Consider the following 24,263-nt stretch of genomic DNA (forward strand, 5'->3'; position numbering starts at 1 on the left):
TGCCGCCTCTGTGGCAAGGGAGAAGAGTCGCTATTACATCTATTATATACCTGCCCTGCCCTACAAAATTTAAGGAAGATCCTTCTGAGGCCAATGCTAGGAGAAACACAAGTCAGGACCTGCAGAGCAGCCGTGATAATGTACATTTGTGTAATGCTGTCCAGCACATGGGGGTATGTTTCACTTTTAAATTATGTTTTCTACCACATGGTGGTATGTTTCACCCTTTTATGATTTTAACAAATCAAATAAAAGTATTCTTTTTTTGATGTTGTTATGAGTGTATGAATTTACGTTTCCTGTATCACTATGTGTATTGGCCCGAATGTTTTAATCCTTTTAAGTACTTTATTTATTTCTGTTTCAAGCTGATAGTATTGGAGATACAATGTTGCACACAGAAATTACCAATAAAAAAATGTCCCTAAATTTTTTTATAATTTACGAGCTAAGACTGATATGTGCTGGTATTTTCTAAATGTGCTGTGTCATGTATCATATATCATACTTCCCAAGGGCACTCAGATAAACTCGGCCGACAGTATGACTGTTTCCGGATCCTTGGATTAAAGTTTGGCCAATAAAACAGAGAATTGAAGTGAGTTTCCCCCAGTAGATGGCTTTCTAGAAGCTAATTGATGGCCCAATTGTGGGTTTGAGGACAATAGAGAAAACAAAAACACTGCAGCCTTAACCTTTCAATGTTAATCCCTGTGGTATCCTTTGGGGTCAAAGGGCAGTTGATGAGTGCTTCACTGCCCTTAATATTTTGTTAAAATGAGCAACCAGCAGCCTTTTCACTTCCTTTCACATTAGAGGTCTGTTTCTTAAAAAACAACCTAATACATTTCCTTACTTTCTTGTACAATCCAGGGGCCTCATTTATGAGGCCGTGCGTCACTTTTACGCCGCCGTGCGTCACTTTTTATGACGCACCAGCAGAGTAAAAAATGTGCCTTGTTGCACTATATTTACAAAGTGACGCATCTAGGTAGATGCGTCCCTTTGTAAAACCCTGCACTACATTATACCTACGCCAGATATAATGTATGCAGGGGGGGCGTTCTGACACAAGACAGGGTCATAGAAGTGACGCAGTGAAATCTATAAGATTTCACTGCGCCACTTCTAGGACACAAATGCATCAATTTCTTACGCCTGCCTCACAGCAGGCGTAAGACTACGCAGGCCCTTTCACATAGGGCTTGCCCCATGTGAAAGGACACATTGCTGGAGTTGCGTCACTTTTGTGACACACTCCAGCAATGCGTCTCTTTTGCGCCACACAGATACGTCAGAAATACTGACATGTAACTCCTTGCGCCATGATGCGTCATACTGTAAATATGACGCATCATTGGTCTCGTAAGGATGGCTCAGTGAAAAGTGATGCATCGCTGTTTTCACGCAGCGATGCATCGCTTTTCATAAATGAGGCCCCAGGATTCTGTCACTTTCATTGGTTTCTGTCTTTTTTACACCCGCAATTCTATTTTATTAAGACTGTAGCCTGGTACATTTACAAAAAGTAATTTTTTTATTGAAGTGTTTTTTTTTTCTTCTTCACAGATTTATATAGAGCGAACTAGACCCAAAGGTATTGGAGCCCTTTACATGAGCACCAGTTACGTTACACAAGGACACACTCATGAGTTTTGGTAGGCTCAGGGAGATTAAGTGATTTGCCAAGAATCACAGGATGTGGAGTCGGCAGTCCAACAGTGAGACCATGTTATAGCATACTAAAGTCAACACCTAAAGAGAGAATGAAATTACATTTCCATGTTTAGTTACATTTTCAGTGTGGCTGATACTCAACATTAAGAAGAAACAGAAGAAATAAAGATGTAATGCAAAATACAAATATATACATATTATACATATATTAAATGGAATATTGTTAGACTAGACATCTCTGGCTTGGTTTCCCCTTTTCGCCTTTTGACCTCCTGTTTTTGACTGTTTTGCTGAACTACGTTTTGGCTGGTTGTAGAACTCTCTGCATTTTTTCACTTTTGACAAGTGCTAAAGTGCATTCCCCTGTATCTAAAATGTGGTAAAAATTGGTTTATCCCTTACTGGCATCCTTGATGTACCTATAAGTACCTAATGCAGTGCCCTACATGTGCCCAGAGCCTATAAATCAAATGTGATTGGTGGGCCTGCAGCACTGATTGTGTCACCCAAACAAGTTGCCCTTTAAACATGTCTCAGACCTGCTACTGCAGAGCCTGTATGTCCAGTTTTATACTGCCAAGTCGACCAGCCAAGTTAACCTACTTGCCAGGCCCAAACCTTCCTTTTTATTACACATAAGTAACCCCTAGTGTAGGACCGGGACTGCCCATGAGCAGGGTGCAGAGTACTTAAAATGTAGGAAGTATACTTTCTAATTTTACATGTCCTGGAAGTTAAATATTCTTAAATTTGTGTTTTGCTACAGCAAGGCCTGTCTTTCCCAAAGCATAACATTGGAGCTGCCTTGTAATATTTTATAAGTGTAGCTTTCAATTGAGAAAGGATAGGAAACCAGATTTGGTGTCTCTGGACTCACAATTTAAAAACAAATCTTTTAGTGAAGTTGGTTTCAAGATTGAAGTTCAGGAAATGCTACTTTAAGAAAGTTGGCATTTTTTTACTTAAATCAGTTGGTGCCTTCTGCTTGTCTCTGGATTACACACGTCTGGGGTCGGAGACAGCTAGCTTTCTGCATTCCCTCTGGACAGCCACATACAAAGGAAAGGTAGATGTGACTGAGTGGTCATCTGTATGTTGCTAAATCTCCCTGAGCAGGATGAGGGGAAGGAGCTGACACTTCTACCTGAAACAGCTGTGTCCTGTCTCCACACAAAGGGTTGCATACCCCCCTGTAGTGAGTCGGGAGCCAGGGAAGGGCAGGGTCTTGTGCACTACAAAGACCTTTCTTTGAAGTATCCTACTTAAAAGGCTACAATGGGTATGAGTACTGGACCTCTGACACCATTTACTCGGAGCACTGCTAGAACTAAGGACATTGTGTCAGGAAGAAGAGCTGCTTTGCTGTAGGAGGGACTGCCACTTTACTAACTGTTTTGCTGTGTTGGACTGTTGCCTGCTGATTGCTGTGGCGTAGGAGGGCCTGCCAATTTACTACCTGCTTTGCTGTGTTGGCCTGCTGCTTTTTACCTGAAAAAGAGAAGGACTAGACCTGCTCTCTACATCCTAAGGACTCAAGTTTCTCCAAGGGCTAGTTGGCTTGCCTCCCGTTGCTGAAATCTCGGGGATATCAAAGACGGCAATTTTCGACTTCATCCCAGCACCTGGACCCACTTGCTCTGCCATGTGGTGCCAATCCATTCCATGGCCATTGGATGTGAGTTTAAAGTGCTGCACCTGCCAGGACCTGCACTTTGTCATCCCTGTGCCAATTCGTCAAAGACGTATTGCCTGCCACGACATTAGTATCGACGCAACACCGCCACTGCAAGGTCTGGACTCAGTGTACTGCACTCTGCACCGCCATAGCGCTTCCGGAACCACCACCTCAGGGATCAACGCATCACTGCCGGCACGTGGAGAAGATCAACACTTCTTCTCCAGTGTGTATTAACTCGGCGCATCGCCCTTCCGTTCTGGACTCATCATTTCATCCACAGAATTGACACCTCACCACTACTGGATTTTGTTCTGCAACAAGGATTAAGGTACTCTGCTCAGTGGGCCCTGCAAGGGTCCTGTAACTGGCCAGCACTCCATTTCTTGTGGCCTGAACTCTTGACTTTGTCCCGGTCTAGCATGACCTACAGTAACACCATAGTGCTATTTGCTTATAAGCAATATTTTCACTTATTCTTTAAAAATTCCTATCTTGACTTGTACTTATTGGATCTTTGTCATTTTTGTCTTGTCTTGTTCGAAATATTATAATCTATTTATCTGAATCAGTGTGGGGGCTTTTTGTGGTGCTTCATTTGGGTTATTGTGTGTGTGTGTGTGTGTATTTGCACAAATACTTGACTGCTTTGTGCCAAGCTACCAGAGGGTGAGCACAGGTGATCTTTTAGTGTGTACATCACTTACCCTGACTAGTATTGTGGTTCCTGCTTGGACAGGATTCATACCCCAGCCAACCAGAAACACAATTTTTAACAAATATAAGCTAAAAATAAACAAGCGTTAGCACATGAAGAAATGGTATCGCTAATATCCATGCTAAATGGTGTTGATGACAGCTTTTGCACTAATTCTGATGCAACTTAAGAGCATATGTTGATTGAAATTGCCCCATTGTTTTCCTACTCATAAGTCAAGCAATAGGCTTCACATATTTCCCTCCACCAGCCTCAAATCAATGGTGTATGCTTAGCCTTCCAATTTATCTGAATAACCGGTCTTGCATTAACAACAGCAAATTAGAATAATTTGCTACCAACTAAAGAAATATTAGGTTACGGACCTAGGAAAAGTACTATCTCTAGCATTTCACTGAAAATACTGAAAGTTACAAACTAATGCCATTTTCTAACAGATGGAGACAATAAGCATTCTCTCAGAATGTCCAGCAGTACAGTGTGGACAGTTTATGGAAGCTGACTTTTCGACTTTGCTGTTTGATTTTTATTATATTAAAATCTATGTGATGTGTAAAGAGAGGACATTAACCTGGAATGTAAACCTCTAAACGAGCTGTTAGCTTGTCCACCAATAATATACAATGCCCAGAAAACTCCAAAGGGAAGGGCCCGCCCCATCCCCGGGGAGGTGTAACAGCATTTGAGGGAGCAGCACTCGGTAACTTACATATAACAAGCATTTGCAATGCAATAGGTCTCGCATTTACGAGAGTTTGAGCTATTGGCATTGTAAATGACAATGCCTTTTATTTTTGTTATCGTTTTTAAAACATAAATAAAAGGCATTGTAATTTACAATGCCAATAGCTTGCACTCGTGTAAATGCAAAACCTATTGCATTGCAAATGCTTTTTTTTTTAAGGTAGGTGGGTTCAAATAAAGGACGCTACTTACACTGTAGCTAATAGGCCCAGATGTTTGATGAACTTTTATCTATAAATAGTTTGACGATGTTACATTAGAATGTATGTAATGCACCGGATGGGGGGGGGTACGAAACCAAAGCACCATTACATCGTAGGTATGCATTGTATTTGCATTTTACTGTTCACTATCTTCATGCGTAGTACTTCGGTTGCCCTATGGCATCTATGTGTTGCTTATTTAAGCCTGTTCCGTTTTTTCGTTCTAGTAGTCAGTTTTTGCGTTCTAGTAGTTGTAGGTTTGAAATTCCTGTTAGAAAGCAGTGCATTAAAGTGCATTAAAGAGACAAATTTCAGATGGGGTGGTGGGGGAAGGGAGGGGGTGGGTACCTGTACTACTGCAGTGTTAGTGCAGGCACTGTACAAGTACCAGAATAAAAGGGGAAAACAACGCTTGGTTCACTTACATGGAACAACGTGCTCCCAATTTGTATCGTGTAAATCCATTACCAAACATTATTAAGGCGTAACGTTTGCAGTCGTCGACTTTATGTTATAGCCAAGTACAATCAAATATTTTACTGCAACGAATTCAGTTAAAGTGAACTGAGACTGTAATTCCCAGAATGCATCAGCAAGTTGAAGTCCAAACCTGTCCCCATGATATATCCCTGACGACGTGGAATCACATACCAACAGTAATTTAAAAAATAAATAAAACCCGGATCATGCGGTCTAAAGCTCTATCCAGACTTAAGAACCATTGTAAGCTAAGGTGACCAGATGACTCACATTTCATATGAATACCCGATTTACAGTCCCAGGCTAGCATTTTGCAAATCTGTGCTTTCTGGGAATTGTAGTTTATATTTGCATCAGTAGTAGACACTGATAAAGACCCATTACATACTGAAGATCTGCACACAAAGAGCCCTGGGTAGAAAAGTCTTTGGGTCAACCTACTTTAACCCTAAACAGGCCATGGTTTATTGCGGACTTTAAGCCACAACCTCAAAACAGCCCCCTAATATAGATCTACAACATGGTGTACATCATCAAGACAACAATCACTGAGAGCTCTCAATCCTCCCAGACATCCAGTTAAGTTTTCCTCAGCATTCTGGGACTTGTAGTCCTGGTTTTATAATTGGTAAAAATGGACTGTAGATACTTAAATCATACATTCCAACATTTTAAAACTGGAAAGTTGTAGATTTTGGAAAACAATGAGGAGAATGTATTTTCCCCAGTGACATGTAGTGAAGCAGAGGTCATTTTAGGCGGGTGACAGCTAAAATGTTAGCATTCTTGGCTTACACAATTGGCAGCCTGTCGCCAGAGCAGGGTCTGTTCGCATGTATGTATGTTGAATGCAAAGAATTCCAGAGGGGGTGAGATATTCACCCGTGGTTCTGGGAGCTTGGGCGGCCTGCTCCACGGCTTGCCTTTCAGGAACCTTTGTTACCCGAAGTATTACACCGTGTTTTTTTAATTGTAGTGCTCAACGCCTGCACTCCCAGCTTGCACTGGTGTGTTACACGAAAGACAAGAACTTCTAGAAATCTTCCCTTTTTGTGGCACGCGTGCTGCAGAAGGGCAATAAGAGCACAAATGAAGGTTTTTGTATGGGAAATGTTTGAGTGGGTGTCTGCATGCTCGAAAGGTCTGAGGCTGGTTCATCTGCACATCCCGTTGCTTTTGTCATCGCTTTTTAGGGACTGGGGTGGTCAGAGGGACCCTAAAATTGCGGGTGCTAAGAGGTATAGCTGATGCATGTGAGCGTGAATAAAACGCGCCAGCACACAGTTTCCTGGTCTGCGTTGGGGTTTTAATGAAGACAGGAGTTGCCCACCATCCCCTTCGGTGCCAGTCACCGCACTCCATTAACGCATGCCGGGGGCTCTCTCTGTTCCTCGCCGTTCCACCGCACTATGTAAATGGGGGGATTTCAAGGAAACGCCAAAAATATAAGGCAACTGACATGTGTTTGCCCGCGATCCCCCTCCCCCCCCCCCCCCCTCTCCTCCTCAAGCATGAGGCAGAGCCGCCAGGGCAGAGAACACTCTGTGCCGGAGATGACGTAGAAGAGGCAGATCCCCCCAAAAAGAGTTTCAGGACAAAGATGGTGGCCACCTAGACCCGGACCAATGAAAATTGTGGAGCAGCGTAGCCCTGGCGGTGGAGACGGCCCGATCCCAAAATATGGGCAGGGGCGTCTGGATGTGTTGACAGTACGATGAAGGTCTGCAGATCTGTTTCGCACCCCAGGAAAACGAGAAGCCCTTCACTGATACGGAGAGGGCGCAGAAATGGCGCCTCTCGCTGGCCTCCCTGCTATTCTTTGCCGTCCTGCTATCTGATCACCTGTGGTTCTGCGCTGAGGCAACCTGACGAGGACCTGGGAGAAGGAGCAGGGGCCCCTGCCCGCGATGGGTGGCAGCCCCTCTCCCCCTGCACCTGCGGCTGCCCACCTCCTCCCACCCACCCCCAGCTCCTCCTCGCGGAGCAACCACACCATGGGCAAAAGGGATATTTTTTAAAGTAATTGTACCAAACCTGTGTGTCAGCTAGAAAACTCTTTTTCTTCATGTTAGTGCTGAGCCGAGTAAACAGCAGCCCAGTGCTGCTGCTGCCCAGGGGGCCGTATGCAAAGGACAGGAGGGCTGCATGTGGTCCCCGTTTGTACTTTGAGTATCACTGCTCTAGATCATAGCGTTCGACACTGCCTTATTATGCTTTGTCTACGGATTTTACCACTAAATGGCTATACAAAACATTGGAGTGACTCAAGTGAGAAGACAGGATTATGCGAATTATGCAGAGGAGAATTCCAAGATTTAGCGCATGTGTTATACATTTGTCCCAATAAACAACTGGTAGAAGCTAGGCATTGTTCTTTAAAACCTATATGTTTTAGATATAATCTACTATTAATGACCCGATTGTCATAATTAAGTTTACCCCCAATAAACTAGTCTATTACAATTTGTATACATTCTTAAAATCTTTCTTTCCATTATTTTAAAAATAAATTATGTATATGTCTGTAAAGGTTTATTAAAATGTATAGATTTTGTATTAATCCTAAATTGTTGATGTCTTCAGAGGTCTAAATCAAAATTGAATTGAGACTGACCATCTTACATTGAGACCTTTAAAAATATGGGACACTGACTTTTCCACACAGTGCCTCCGAGGGTCTGTGGTTAGTGTTGTAAATATCAAGTGTATCACTCTTCTCTTTGGTATCAATTTTTGTCAATGTCAATGTTGTAATCAAGGCGAAGTTAGCCCGAATGGGAACAGGTGAACCTCTCGCGCCACAGACCTCTGCAGCAGGTGCAACACCCCGCTAGGCCGGTTTTACCCCAGATGTGTTGAAAGCTTCCCGCGTTCTCTCAATAAATAATCATCGCTTTGGGATGCCTTTCCTTTCACCTGGAGAGGCTTCAGCACGGTTGGGTTATGTGGAAGGTATTTTCTACTCAGGCTCATAAACAAATACAATATACAAGTGTTGTGCGTGGCTCACTGGGCAGCAGAGCCACATAATTAGCCCACAAGGGCCGTCTAGTGACGAACCTAAGCCGGAAGGGAGTTCGTGGCATTAAAAACTGCCACTGCATCTAGTGGTTCGGGGATCCCCGGTCCAAATAAAATGAAACCAATAAACAACTTATGCTGTTGATCTGAACTACCGCATAATTGCATGTACAGTTCTGCACAGCGTTCGGCCGGTTTACAGCAGGTGAGACTGGACACAAATAAATTTCTTGGCGCGCTCACGTTTCCCTGGGCCCTGCCTGGTTTGTGCTTTTGTGATTGGACAGTCCTTTGAACTCCTTGGCTTTACTACGCATTAGCAGCGGTGACATCACACAGCCCCAAATAACCGCACCGTTGTTCCCTCCCAAGCTCACGCGCTAGCCAAGCAATCACTTACACACAGGACGGTTTCTTCATTTCCACCACATAGCGGCATTTCCCTTTGACGCAGTAGTGTTCGTACTCGTTGGGACACCGAGAAAAACAAGTTTCGTATGGGCCAGGTGCGAGGAGGCGCAGAGCTGCTTTGGCTGGAGCGTCTGGTCACTGTGCATGCGCGTTTCAGCCAGTTCCTTTGGGCAGGACTTCCGTCTTCGGAAGTCCCGCGCACGCGCCCACGGAGTGCCTGAGAGCGGGGCTCCCATGCCCAAGGGAGAGCCCCGGCTACAGAAGTCCCGAATGGCGGTAAGTGGGGCTTAGTTCTAGGGGGGAGGGGGGTGCGCTTGTGTGTGTGTGTGTGTATGTGTGCGATGGCGGCGGGGGGTCTTTGTATGTGTGCGTGCGTGTGTGTTGGTGCGCTGGTGTGTGTGTGAGGGGGTCTCTGTGTGTGCGTGTAGGTGCGCTAGTGTGTGTGTGTAGGTGCGGCGGCGACGGGGGGTGTGTGTGTGCCTGTGTATGCGTGTGGCTGTGTATGCGTGTGGCTGTGTATGTGCGCATGCGTGAGTGTGGGTGCGCATGCACGCAGTCAAATCCAGCACAAGAGAAGCGCGTGGCGCCCTCTTGTCCCTCATTCCCCCGAGACGGGCAGCTATAAGTCTCCAGCTGGACGCATCCTTCGGATGCAGTACCAGCGAGACCTAAAAATCCCAACACAAAAAATGAAGCAGTTTCCGCTATGCTGAGGTAGTGTGCGCTAAGTCCAAAAAGTGTATTGTTCATACAACACACAAACAGCTTGAGTTCTTGTGTTGGGGCTGCATATTAATCACCGATTTCTCAGAAGACACACCAGAGATCTTCAAAATGTTGCGTAGGAACTGCCATATTTTACAGACAGATCCTCATTTAGGACTAGATCGACCACCTCTTCCGCCAGTGGCATACAGGATAAGCCAATTGCTGAGAGATTTACTGGAAATAGACTCATCTGAGTAAAATTTCTTGGAACGTAAGTCTCCAAGGGGTGACCGCATTCTTTACCTGTACAAAATATGAAAATGCAGCATGCAGGAATAGTTACAAAACACTAAGGGGCAGATTTACAAGCCCCTTGCGCCTCTTTTACTCCGCCATTGCGTCACTTATGTGACGCAGCGACGGCGCAAAAGATGCGCCATGGTGCGGGGTATTTACAACGTGACGCATCTGGGAGATGCGTCACGTTGTAAAGCCCTGCACCATAAGTAGGCGTTCCGGCGCAGGGGGAGCGTTCCGGCGCAGGAACGCCTCCTAAAAGTGGATGAGTGAAATCTACAAGATTTCACTCAGTCACTTTTAGGCCAATGCTGCATCAAATCCCTGCGCCTGCTTGAAGCAGGCGTAAGGCTTGACGCAGCATTGGAAGAATAAGCCCCCCAGAGCCTTGCTGGAGCTGCGTCGTGCTTGCGACGCAACTCCAGCAATGCGCCGCCTTTACGGCACAGATGCGTGACGCATCTGTGCTGTTTTTGCCCCATGGTGCGCCGCATTGTAAATGCGACGCATCATGGGTGGCGGAGCAGCGGCGCACAATTACTGGCGCATCCCTGCTAATTTGCAGGGATGCGCCAGTAATTGTAAATCTGCCCCTAACTTACCAGGTACCGGGACAGAGAACACCAAAGAAGATCAGATTTCTGATTAATTGCATCACCAGTGTCACCATGTATTGTCTAGTCTTCCCCTGCCAGAAAAAATACTTCAGTAGTTCGATGCACCCTACAAAAAAGCACTTATAGGAACATATGTGTAATGGTGTGATGTAATACACTGTGATGTAAAGCATTCTGAAATGGAAGGTTGGGGATTTTTCAAGTAAGCACATTACAGTTATACCTGGGGATTAGACAATATAAGTAACTGATTTGCCTGGGGATTAGACAATATAAGTAACTGATTTGCTGATGGCAATAAATATATAAGAGTTTTTCAAGTAAGCACATTACAGTTATACCTGGGGATTAGACAATATAAGTAACTGATTTGCTGATGGAAATAAATATGAGTTTTTCAAGTAAGCACATTACATTTATACCTTGGGATTAGACAAGTTAAGTAACTGATTTGCTGATGGCAATAAATATATAAGAACATACCTGAAGCTCTTGAATCAAGTTATTATAATTTGTGAGCCATTTCTATTCGAGATTCCTCCTATCCTGTAGCAAGGCATTACAAAGAATAAATTCAGAGTGATAGGACAAAGCTGAGATTCTTCTGTTTAGACCACAAACCCCAAGGGGGGAGAGCTGGGATAGGATCCTAAAATTAAGGAGGATGGAATCCAGCTATATCCTAGATCTAGGGATATAAATACCCCAGGAGTTAAATATCAAGGAATAATTTAGCCTCACACCTGGGTGACTAAGATGAAAAAGACTGTCCTCTAAAATGTTTTGTCCTAAAAGATCTCTCATCCTGATTGAGATATATAAGAGGCATTTGTATCTTTTGCCAAGCATGAGTGTTAATGGCCACTCCCTCCAGGTAACTGATAGAGTGCAGTAGGTTACATTTACTAGGCCCTGCAATATAAAATAACATGAGTTCTTGCCTGCATCTAACAAAAAGACAACAATGAGAAGTGGTCCATAGGGGGCGTAATTTAGTTACAATATTAAAGTTTTTCAGTGTGGTTTAACAGAAGCAGCTACCTCTTACAGGTCATAACTCACAACATACTATAAGTAAGCCAGGGCGGAGTCCAGGTAGCCACACTACGCGGAACTCTACAAAGTGAAAGACCCACTCCGCAGCTCTACACGGAGTTCCGCTAGCAGGCGGAGTTACCAACTCCTCCTACTACGCACTGAGTTAAGGACTAACTGCTGAGGCGAAGACGCTAGCCCATTCCATATCCGTTAGGACTCCAGTGCGGGGACAGAGAGGCATCCATAGGCTTAGGATCCGCCTCACCTTTTTCTGTACATTGACGATGGTCACTTGGGTCAGGCCCTGACAGTGGCAGCCGCAGGCCGCAGCCACAGAAGGAGGTTCGGTTACGTGTCTGCCCTCTGGCAGTACTCACATTTTCTTCTCGCCACTCTGTTCCACTCCATTAGCAGCTCCTCCTGATCTGATTCCTTCCTGAGGGGTTATCCTCTGCCAGTGCCCGGTTACCTTGGCAATGGTGAGAAGCCAATGCATCTACCAGCATGGCCGGAACTTGATGAGTTTGCCGCTCACCCTAGTAAAAAAAAAAATCACTACATGGCAGAGTCAGAGTTTTGCCAAAACTCTGTGCCATGAATTGATGTGCGGAGTGGTAAAACTCTGCTAACTCCGTCCACGGAGTGGAGTTTGATGCTCACCCTTAACTGTAAGCTTTTCAGTACTGATTACAAAATAGCTTTTCATTTGAATTAGCCTCAGTGCTGAAGGACTGACACACTATTGTTGTATGGCGCTTTAGGACCAGAGTTACATTTTCCAGATTCATGCCCTTATATATGTACAATTCACATTGCCCTAATATAGGCATAGAAATCATACCCATATTTAGACATAGCCCATGCAGTTCAAATACAGGCATGGCTACTTCCACCCGTACTAAAAAGTCACAACGATTTCTTGCAAAATCGGCTTAAGCAGTCAGGGACATCACCTTGCTTGAATATTGATTTGTCCAAGAACTCATGGAGTTTTCAAAGAACTGCCATTCCCTTGGGGTTCTTTACTGAGGTTATTATGCCCGACTTTACGTCAAACCAGGCACCTTCAAGGTATAAATATGCCTTCACTTGCTCTAGCAAACACACGGTGGTTTGGAGCAGTTCGACTATCGACTTGCCCGACGCAGCTTGCTGCAGCAAGTGCAGAAGGAAGCCGACCCTCCAGCTGATGCACTGATCGAGAGGCTGTACTTTTCTCGCTGAGAATCGAGCTCCTTGCGGGGTGTTGGGAAATCGAGTCCGAGACCTCCTTCATTCTAACAAGGTATGGAGCTGATTAGACTCGAAGAGAAATCTTGGATAGATTCTTGGCAAAAAAACTAAACCTATGCTACACCACACTTACTTCTTCCCTCGTACTAGACTTAGGTTAGGTACACTGGGGTAGGCTTATTTTAGAAGCACCAGTTGAGTACTTTTAGCCATTGTTATTTATGTATGTATTCTTATGGCTTAGAAACCATACAATTCTTTTACAGTATTATTTTATGATACTATTCATGCTGTACGCATTATACTTTACAGCCTGTATTACGCTTGTAGCAGTTCATTTCTTTTGCATGAGAAAGAAGACTGTTCAATAAATCCTATTATTGAAAACGCCTGTCTCTCTATTTTCTCTGCACCTCTGATGAAACGAAGCATGCACGTTTGACTGCGTAAAATATCTATCTTTTGTTTCCACGACTCTGAATATACGTTTATTCTTTGGGAAACAAAGTTGTCATGTTTATGTGGTTGTCAGAAACGAACTCCTTCTTGTCTATTCGAAAAGTTTCTAGTGACCTCTGAGCTAGCTGGCACTCACAATTAAGTCTAATATATTCGATAGAGACCTAGTCGACCTCAGTCCTACGTCAATTCTATAGGATATATTATTCCAATGCGCAGAGCCTATTGGGAATATAGGAACTACACTACATAGTGCCCAACGTCTGGTAAGCCACTAATTTAACGCTAGATACTTAAGTAACTCAGTCGTGCTTTTCTCAGAGACCCCTTTTTCCCGTAAAATACTCCAATAGACGTCTGGAGTAGGTAAAAGGATAAAATATCTGCCATAACTGAGTAGGACGAAAATCCTATGTATTAGTTTTCGGTTTCTTCAACTTTGAAGGATACAGTGTTCCAAAATATTGTGCACCTTATCTTTGTTTCCTTGAAACTTGCTCTGCAAACTTTCAATAAAAAATGTTGGATAGCGAAACTGAGCTCGGTAGAGCTACAAGAGGCAACAACGCAACCGGTGGAGCTGCAGCAACTGCAGCCCAAACAGGCTTAGACATTACAGGTTTCCAACAAGACGACCCGGATGCTGTAATCATCCCGGAAAACTTAAGGAAAACCATCAGTATAAACAAATGGCCTATCATCAAGAGGTGGTAGGGTAATTTTTGTCATAGAGGCACATGAATATCGGCAGACAGAGGTATTCTATTCATGGATTGTCTTCCCTGAAGCAAATCCAGTAACACATGTGTTCCACTTCTACAAAGTAGAGGAACCTTCAACGGAATACACTCCATTCAAGGATGTTGTAATTACATTAACATACCAAGAGCATGCGCTCTGGTTTAAAGGCGCCCTACAAATTCAAAATCACATTACCAGGCTCGGTACACTAGGTAGACCAGGAGCAACATGGCCGGTATTAGCCAGCTATACACCACATCCTGCCATTGAAGAAATGACAGGTGCAGAGCTATTAAACTAAAACAGTTAATAAAAATACATAGACAATTGGTTCAATATGTCATGCGGACTCTAACAGTCCAATTCCACAACAAACTCCTCACCAGGGGAACAAAAATAAAATTACACCACAGACTATACAATCAGTCATTGGTAAATTGCCCGCAAAAAGGGAACAAATTCCATTCTAGATAGCTCAGAAAATCACTCAAATTGAGGCAGTATTTCCCGATACTACCCCTCATGAGAAACACAGGATTTTAACAATCTGTTTACCAATGGGGATCACACCACACCTGGAGGACTGTGACACTTGGGGTACAGTCTTTGCTGCAATCTACACAAAAACACATGGTGTTCCATCTATTTCAGTAATACCAGACATCCTGAAACAGATTCAGAATGAATACGGGGCAGAGCCTGCTTTGAATCTGGGTATGAAACTACTGAGAGATTTCAAACATTTCTCAGCTATAATATTAACTAATATTAAAGGTGAAGCAGCATCTGTGGCGATCCGCCAAAAATTAAGAGAATTTGATGTAACTGAGCAACCATATGAACTGGCCAGAAAAATAGAAAAATCCTATGAAGAACTAGGTAGAGATAGTTTGCGTGGGAAACCAGTTAAGCCCCAACTAACAGAGAGTCCTGAAAAGGTCTTTATTAAAAACACTCTCAATACTCCTTAAAAGAAGTGGGAGAATACTAAACAAACTTCTAAAGAGAAGCGTTCTCAGTCCCGAGGTAGGTCTCCTCAAAAGGAGCCCTCTGCAAAGAGGCATAACCTCAGGAACAGAGATAATTTGATAAAACCTGATAGATATCAAGATACTGATACACATTCCTCTTGTACCTTTCAGACTTCCTGTTAGACCTGACATCCTTTGCGTGGTCACCCCTGACTTTTTGCCTCTGCCTCATGTGTTTCTGATGCTATGCTGGACTTCACTTTTGCTGGTTTAGATGCTTTGGACCCTTTGGTCACCATTAGTCGGTTGTCATGGGCAATTGCTCCCTGTGTAAATTATTAAACATGATTGGTCCTCCATGATTGGCATATTTGCTATACCTGTAAGGTCCCTAGTAGAGTGCACTGGGTGTGCCAGGGCTGGTATTTCAAATGCTACTAGTGGGCCTGCAGCACTGATTGTGCCACCCACATGAGTCGCCCTAAAATGGTATCTCAGGCCTGCCATCGCAGTGCCTGTGCGCAGTCTGTGAACTGTCATGTTGTCCTGGCAAGTGCCCACACTTGTCAGGCCCTACCCTTCCCTTTCTGTTCACATAGGACACCCCTATAGTAGGCCAAAGGTACCCCCTTTTCTGAATCATTTTGTCCACCATAAGCGTGGAAGGGTATACTCAGAGTCCCTTGCTCATTGCACCATCAGGATTCAAGCAAGCCGGGCCGACGACGGCTGAAATGCCAGAAACCGGTCCCCGGAAGCTTGTTTCCTTCCCAGTATAAGAATTGGCTTGGTAGTTTGGTTTGCCCTGTTCCCATCATGCACTGGGACAGGAACAGACTAATTTGCATGTAGCCAGGTTCTGAGCTGGGATGGTGCAGTGAGCTAAAAAACGGTGATGGATCAAGCCCTGATCTTTGGACTGGGTAAGAGTGGTCTGCTTAATTCAGACACTCTGTTCATCACCACCCCCTTTTCTGAATCATTTTGTCCACCGTAAGCGTGGAAGGGTATACTCAGATGTGAGTCCCTTGCTCATTGCACCATCAGGATTCAAGCAAGCCGGGCCGACGACGGCTGAAATGCCAGAAACCGGTCCCCGGAAGCTTGTTTCCTTCCCAGTATAATAATTGGCTTGGTAGTTTGGTTTGCCCTGTTCCCATCATGCACTGGGACAGGAACAGACTAATTTGCATGTAGCCAGGTTCTGAGCTGGGATGGTGCAGTGAGCTAAAAAACGGTGATGGATCAAGCCCTGATCTTTGGACTGGGTAAGAGTGGTCTGCTTAATTCAGACACTCTGTTCATCACCACCCCCTTTTCTGAATCATTTTGTCCACCATAAGCGTGGAAGGGTATACTCAGATGTGAGTCCCTTGCTCATTGCACCATCAGGATTCAAGCAAGCCGGGCCGGCGACGGCTGAAATGCCAGAAACCGGTCCCCGGAAGCTTGTTTCCTTCCCAGTATAAGAATTGGCTTGGTAGTTTGGTTTGCCCTGTTCCCATCATGCACTGGGACAGGAACAGACTAATTTGCATGTAGCCAGGTTCTGAGCTGGGATGGTGCAGTGAGCTAAAAAACGGTGATGGATCAAGCCCTGATCTTTGGACTGGGTAAGAGTGGTCTGCTTAATTCAGACACTCTGTTCATCACCACCCCCTTTTCTGAATCAAAGGTACCCCCCTGGGCAGGGTGCAGTGTATGTGAAAGGTAGGACATGTACTGATGTGTGTAACATGTTCTAATAGTGAAATACAGCCAATTTCGTTTTTCACTATTGAAAGGCCATCTTGCCCATAGGACAGAATGGCGAAGGCTGTGTACCATTACTCCAGTCTATCTTTCGATAGGAACAAGATGGAGACATGGAGTCTGATACCTTTGAATTCAGAATCTATTAGTGAAGATGATTTTTAAAACCTGGGTTTAGAAATGGCACTTTTAGAAAGTTGCTATTTTTCTGTTCAAACCTTCCTGTGTACCTCTGCCTGGTTGTGGATTGACTGTCTGGCTTTGGGGAGTGCCATGGGCTGGTGAAGTGTCTTGGCTCCAGGAGTCTGGGTGCGTCTGCCCTAGGCAGGCTGAATAGGCCCATCTGCATTTAGAGAGGTGGGTGGGGAGTTTCCTGTAGCTGAGTAGGCCTGTGCCTGCCTCCACAAAGGACTGGCTCCACCTCCTGCTGGGCCGCTGAGGACCCTGGCCCCCTTTCTCAAAGGAAGAAGTTGTGCACTGGCAGAGTGCCCCCAGGACAGGTATGAACTGGGTCCAGAACACCCAACACATGAAGAACAAAGACTTTAGGGGTATAAAAGTAGGACAGAGACCCCCTAAAAATAAGACTTCTACAATCAAGAGGAACCTCTGCCGGAAAAACAACAGCTGGAGAAACTAAGGAAGATTGCCTTTGCTGTGTGCTCTGGGGCTGACCTGCTGTTTTGCTGATTCAACTAAAGGAGAGAAGAAGGGGACTTTGCTGTGTGACTCCCCCTACCTGCTTGAAGACAAGATTTTGCTGTGTGCTGTGTCTAGCTAGATTCTCCAAGGGCCTGAGAAGAGCTGGCCTCCTGTTGGGAACACAGGGATACCAATATTTCCAGAAAACAACCTTTATTTGCGAGATGAGCGTGTGTTGGGGTGCACAGTCGGTGCCCGTGAGTGGTCTGTCCTTCGGTATGCAGTCAGCACATGAGGAAAGCCCCCGTGAGGAGAAGTACGCACTGAGGGCCGGTATCTTTTCTCCACCGGCCCCGTTTGTCAAGTGTGCTGTACAATCCCCCTTTTCTTTTGTCACCACCCATCTCGAGCTAAACAGCCCGAGGCCGGGTTCGCTGTGGAGAGAAGAGACGCCGTTAATCTGCACCGCTGTGCCGTGCTGTGATTGGCCTCCGCTGTCAGGAACTCCCTCCTCATCATCAAAGGGCCGCGCTGGGACTGGTTCCAGCCGCTAGGGAGTCCCACCACGGGTGCCTCACTGCCATTGGTTCCGCCCGCCACAGAGTCCCACAGCATCATCGTGAGGCCTTGCTGCCATTGGTCCGGCCACGAGGGCTTCCCCAGAAAGCAGAGAACTGCACCGGAGGCCGGGGAGCGGAAAGAAGAAGGAGACTGCCTCGCCAGGAAGCCTCGCCAGGAAGCCTCGCCGAACTCTCGGACTGCCCAGCTCTCGCCCCGCAGGTAACTGCTCCAGTTCCTTGCGAGAGTTAGTGCCTACCCCAGGGCTTACGGAGGGCACTCTCGGTGGGCTGTGTGGGATGCTGGTTGTCCTGCTGAGGTTGGTTGTGGGGTTGTGGAGGGCTGCTTCGATGCCCATAGTCGTGTGTATAAACTCCTAGGCAACAATATAACAATGAAAAAGGACAAGGTTGCAAAAAATAACATGTATAGAAAAAACTGTCAGAAAGAGTTCATATTTATTACATAATAAAATTAACAGATCGTATATTGCATAATCATCATCAATGAATACAGTGTTGAATTAAAAACATACAGTGGATAATAACCAATCAATAGACAAACATATGAATTAAAAAAGAGGACAATTAATATACTCGACGCGGGTTTCGGCATTAAAAGAACGCCTTCTTCAGGAGCCACAAAATATTCTGAAATACATATTAAAAATAAAAAGAAAAATAATCAATATATATTGATTTGCAACAGAGGTTTATTGTGTATGTTGGCCTTGATTTCGATGTTTGGTCTTGCCTAATTGCTATATAAAGAATCTATTTTTGATAACTACCTGTGTGGTGTCCCTTTGTGGTGTTTCGCAGTGTTATTGTGGGTGTTGGTGCAACTACTTTACACATTGCCTGGGGATAAACCTGTCTGCTGGTGCCAAGCTACCAAGGGGGTGAGCAGTGGTTATCAACAGTGTGTACCCCTTTACACTGACTAGAAATAAGGGTCCCTATTTGGTCAAAGGTACCCACCTCTGCCAACTAGAGACCCCCAGATCTGACACTTCCTCACTGAAATCGGAAAGAAGAGGACGGTCAGAACACAAGGAAGAACGTGTGAAGTCCAAAGACGATCAACAGGTGACAAAAAATAAGAAAACCCAATTCACCAAAAAGAAGGTAGCAGGTCTAAAAATCAGACATGCTGAGGATCTTGAGGACACAACTCAAGAACGGGGAGTGGGCCCAGACAATGCTGGACAGCGCAGCAGAAGCCACCATAGCTTGCAAGATCCTGAAGGATCATCTGGAGATAGTGGACTTGAATGAGTACATCCAAGTTGAAACTGCTGATACCAGGGTTAGTGTACCCCATAGGTTATATGAAGTAACACTCCGGATGAGGGGGACATAGCTAGGAAAATAAGAGCACTCTTTTGGGAGAAGTTCTCTAAGGGTTATGACATTCTTCTAGCTGAAAAAGACTGGCCACCAAAACTTGAGAGTGCCCACATGGCAAAGACATCATTATGTCCGCCTTCTCCAATCATATTCCAATTCACTTAAAATACACCTATGCCAGAAAATGGGCTGTAGCCCAGGCTCCAGCATTATATAAAAACCATGTAGGATGGGATGAGGATTCTCCTCACCATAAAATCCAGTTAAAAACACAACCAACTGCTCGGAGGCAGTATCCAGTTAAGCAAGAAGCTAAAAAACAGGTCAGGGAGATATTAGATCAACTTGAATATCAAGGGGTGATTGAAACATGCACCTCGTCAATGAACAATCCTTTGTTTCCTGCCTCCAAAACAGACAATAATTTTTTTTTTTAAAACACTTTATTGGTGACCGCGGCTATACATGATCAAATACAGTACAAATAAAGGTACAGACAGACTTTATTCACTGTTTTCTCCAATCCCCTATCAGATCAGTGTCCAGGATAATTCAAAATAGGCATAGATGAATAACATCATGTAATCAATAGCAGAATGAATAACCCGTTATAATCATCCCTCTCTCGCCCTGTACAGAATCATGCCATGGAATCCCCAAGTGTTATCATATAGTTGTGTATCGCTTATTTAGATAACAAACCTAACAAACTTAACCTACCTGTACTTCCCACTCCCGCCCTCCCACCCAATTCCTGGTCAGTCCCTCCCGAACCCAGTTAATCTGCATCGTCTTTGAGCACCACCAAATTAACAGGGCCTTTGAGGCTAAAATATCTCAGTTTTGTTTGTACGAAAGGGCCATACATCACAAAGTGTCGAGGACCTAGAACATCTTATTGGTACCCAGTCAATACAGTTGGGGAAAAATCCAGCGCTTCTAGAGCAATCAACAGAGCTTCCCACTCCAATGCTATCGGATGCTTACGTAACCCTCTTTCTTCCTCCCTCCGGAGGGCCGCTCCCTCCGCTTTGCCCCACAATATCATGTCTGTTTGCCACGTCGGCACTGTAGGGGATCTAGGGGACTTCCACTTCATAGTAATGACCCTGATAGCCAAGACATATGCCAAATCTAAGAATTTGAGACCCACTTTTTGTGACCGAGATCGGCGTCGTAAACCCAATTAGCAGCGTAATACCTCCGTAGGAGCAGGTATCTGCGTCAAAGTGTTGAGGGTACGGAATATCTCATACCAAAATTCACGCAGCCGGGGGCAGGACCACAACATATGTAGGAATCCAGCTTCGTCCTTCCCACAGCGAGGGCAGTGATGAGGAGAATCCGGAAACATAAGATGTAGTGTCCTGGGGGTGAGATATGCCCTGTGTAGCACCATTGTTTGAATGAATTTAAACCGGACATTGCGTGATACTCTCTTAGGGTGTTCCAGTGTCAACTTCCACTCCCTGTCTGTTATATCCCTAGCAGTATCCTTAGCCCAGCATGTCTTAAGGGTCGTGAGCTATAAGGCTGCATGCGTCCTAATCCCTGTGTACAACCAGCGGACCAGGTGTCCTCCCAGTCCCATGTAATACAATAAGTGTACTAGCTCATTTTGCACATGTGCAGCTCGTTGTGGCGCCCAGGTGGTCCGAATGTAGTGAGCTACTGTAGCATGTAACAGGTATAGACGTGGTATGACCCCTGTGATTTGCACAAACGATTCATGATCTAAAAGTACATCATCCCCAAAAAAGGAACCCACCACTTCCACTCCTTTATTCATCCAATCTCGGAGCCTATGACTAGTGAGTCTGCCTTGTGGTGTGGGGATCCCTAGTAGAGGAATATTTGCCACATAGGGTGGGGTATTTGAAATGTAAGAGAGGGCCTTCCTCCAACAAGTTAAGGTGCATTTTAACAGAGGCGGACAGACTAGGGGGAGATTGGCCCTAGGTAGAAGCAGAGCGTGTAGTTCGCTGAGGCTAATACGTTCGGACGTAAAGCCAATCTCATGTAGATTTCTGCCCGCCGTCCAGTATGACAGCCACTGGAGTTGGCTAGCGTAATAATATCCCCAGAAGTCCGGCGCCCCCAAGCCACCTGCGCTCGTGCCTAATTGCAAATTCTTGAGGCTTATTCTTCTCCGGGCCATCCCACAAATGAGGGTAGTCAGAGTGGAATCCAGTACTGTAAAGAGAGACTGAGGAAGCAGCACAGGTATGTTGACAAAATAATAAAGTAGACGCGGCAGCACAACCATCTTTGAAATGGCAATGCGTCCCATCACTGACAGGGGTAAAGAGGTCCAGAAGCCCACGCTGCCTCGAAGTCTGGTTATTGCTCTCTGATTATTCCCATCAATTTTGTCTGCAGGTGATCTATATACTTGTATTCCTAAATACTTAAAGGTGTCTGGGGCTACCAGAATATTGTGGATGCCAAATTGTATGTGGGTAAATAGTGGGGTCCTTTGGAAGAAAAACCCCACAGATTTTACCGGATTAATCGCTAGGCCCGAAAGTTGCTCAAAGGTGGAAAAAAGATATCTGGTATAGGGTCATGAGCGGCTGTGAGGTCTCTAAAATACAATAAAATATCATCCGTGTCGATAGAGATAAGATGGGAGGTACCGTGGACCGGTATGCCCATTCGGTCGGCCAATCTACAAAGAGCTATCGCAAGGGGCTCAAGGGTCAATACAAATAACAACGGGGACAAGGGGCATCCTTGCCTCGTGCCTCTATAGACATTATAACTGTCCAAAATATAGCGACTGGTGCGGGCTCTGGCATTAGGGCGCGTGTATAATAAGCGTATCCACCGCAGGAACGTATCTGGGAACCCAAAACGTTCTAAGGTTGCAAACATGTATTCCCAGGACAGGGAGTCAATGCCCTGCCTGAGGTCTAGCGCCACACATCCTGCAAATGGGAAGTCGTTAGCGGCCGCCGACATCACCGAATGTAGGTGACGAGTATTCAGGGACGTACTGCGATTCGGGAGGAATCTGCACTGGTCCTGGTGTATAAGAGAGGGAAGTTGCGATTGTTTCCGATTTGCAAGGGCTTTACTTAATATCTTTGTATTCTGTCGACAGTAATGGCAGAGGTCTATAATTGGACATATCCAGTTCATCTCTTCCAGGTTTTGGTATGGATGCGACCAGCGCTTGCATAGTGGATTCAGGCAAGTGTCCAGTATCAAACGCCGTCCGGAAGATAGCTTACAGTACCAGTACTAGAACTCCGAGTATGTTAAGTAAAACTCCACAGGGAGACCGTCCATACCAGGCGACTTATTTCGATTAAGGCATTTAATCGCTGTGCGGATCTCGGCTTGGGTGATGGGACCATCAATGTCCTTCCTAAGAGCTTCAGACAGCGTCGGGAATTGCAGTTCCCGCAGGAAGTCATCAAGACTGTCACGATCTAGTGGCTCGGGGGTGCATACAGCATCTGGAGGTAGGTACAAAATGCAACATTTATGCCTAGTTGTGTAGTCTCTAGTGTCCCATCTTGGTTACGTATGCAAGTTATGTGGGGGGGATCAGGTCAGTCCTGCACCAGCCAGGCGAGTATTGTGCTAGGTTTATCTGCCTCAGCATGTTTCTGATGTGTGTACGCCCTGTAGTCGATAACCCTGAGAGTGTCTAGTGTATCGGCATGGTCAATGTAAGCTTCTTGTAATTCAGCTCGCTTTCCTGGTTCACGAATCACCTCCTGTTCTAGCGCGCGCAATCTATTCTCCACATCCCGTAGTTTCTGATGTACCTCCTGTCTGGCCCCCACTAGTTGCCCAATCGCTGCTCCCCGTAGCACCACCTTTAGAGCGTCCCATTCAATCAGGTGAGATGAGACAGTATTCTAATTCTCCCCCAGGTATTCCAAAATCCTATTGGATAAAAAGGAACGGAACAGAGTGTCCTCCAACAACTGCGGGTTCAGCTTCCAGGTGGGTACCCGGGTCGGCACCCTACCCCAGAGCAGTGTCAAGAGCAGAGGTCTAAGATCGGAGAATGTTTTAGCTAAGTATTCAGATCCTCCCATAGACGCAAGGACGGACTTAGAGCACAGAAAGCGGTCAATTCTAGTATGGACGTTATGCATGGGAGAATAGAAGGCGTATTCCCTATGTAACCGGTGTAGTGTTCGCCAGGTGTCTGCCAGGGACCAACCATCAGTCCAGGTCGCAAATAGGTCAGTCAATTTAATAGTGCTGGAGGCCTGTAGTGGGGGGTGTGATCTGTCCAAACCTATGTCCAGGATCGCATTCCAATCCCCCCTAAAACCCAAGGAATTCCATCCCAGTCAGCAAAAGACACACCTAATTTCTGTAAGAATTTATCTTGGTCAAAATTCGGGGCATAAATACTCCCCAACACCAACAGGGTTCCATCAAGTCTTCCCCGTATCAGCACATACCGTCCCAGCTCATCCACTCTCCTATCAGTTTCAACAAAGGGAACCCCGTGCCGCACCCAGATGGCGGCCACTCTGGCAAATGTAGAATAATTGGTTGAATATAGACTCCCACTCCACTTTCCACCCATTTTTGGAGATTCAGAGTCCGCTAAATGTTATTACTGAAGAAACGCAATGTGTGTTTGATGTCGGAGAAGGAATGCATGTATGCGGTGACGTTTTTGGATGGAACCTAGCCCTCGTACTTTCCAGGTGAGTAAATTATAAGACCCTTGGGACATGATTGCACGAGCCATATTGCCTACGGGGCAGCAAATCAGTGATAGCGGCAATCATTTGGGTAAGTATGACCAGGTAGTCCTAACCCCAAAAACAAAAACTAAACCCGGCACAGCGCTCAACATGCACTGGGCCCAACAATAGTACAACATGTAGAAACAAAAACTAACCATGTTGCGTACGCTATGAGAGAGATGGCTAGCCGCCTGTGCAGTCAGTCTACCTTCCACCATAAGGCACCTGACGGCTCTACAATACCCATC

The sequence above is a fragment of the Lissotriton vulgaris genome, chromosome 4_1, assembly GCF_964263255.1.
Source record: "Lissotriton vulgaris chromosome 4_1, aLisVul1.2, whole genome shotgun sequence".
NCBI classification, from domain to species: domain Eukaryota; kingdom Metazoa; phylum Chordata; class Amphibia; order Caudata; family Salamandridae; genus Lissotriton; species Lissotriton vulgaris.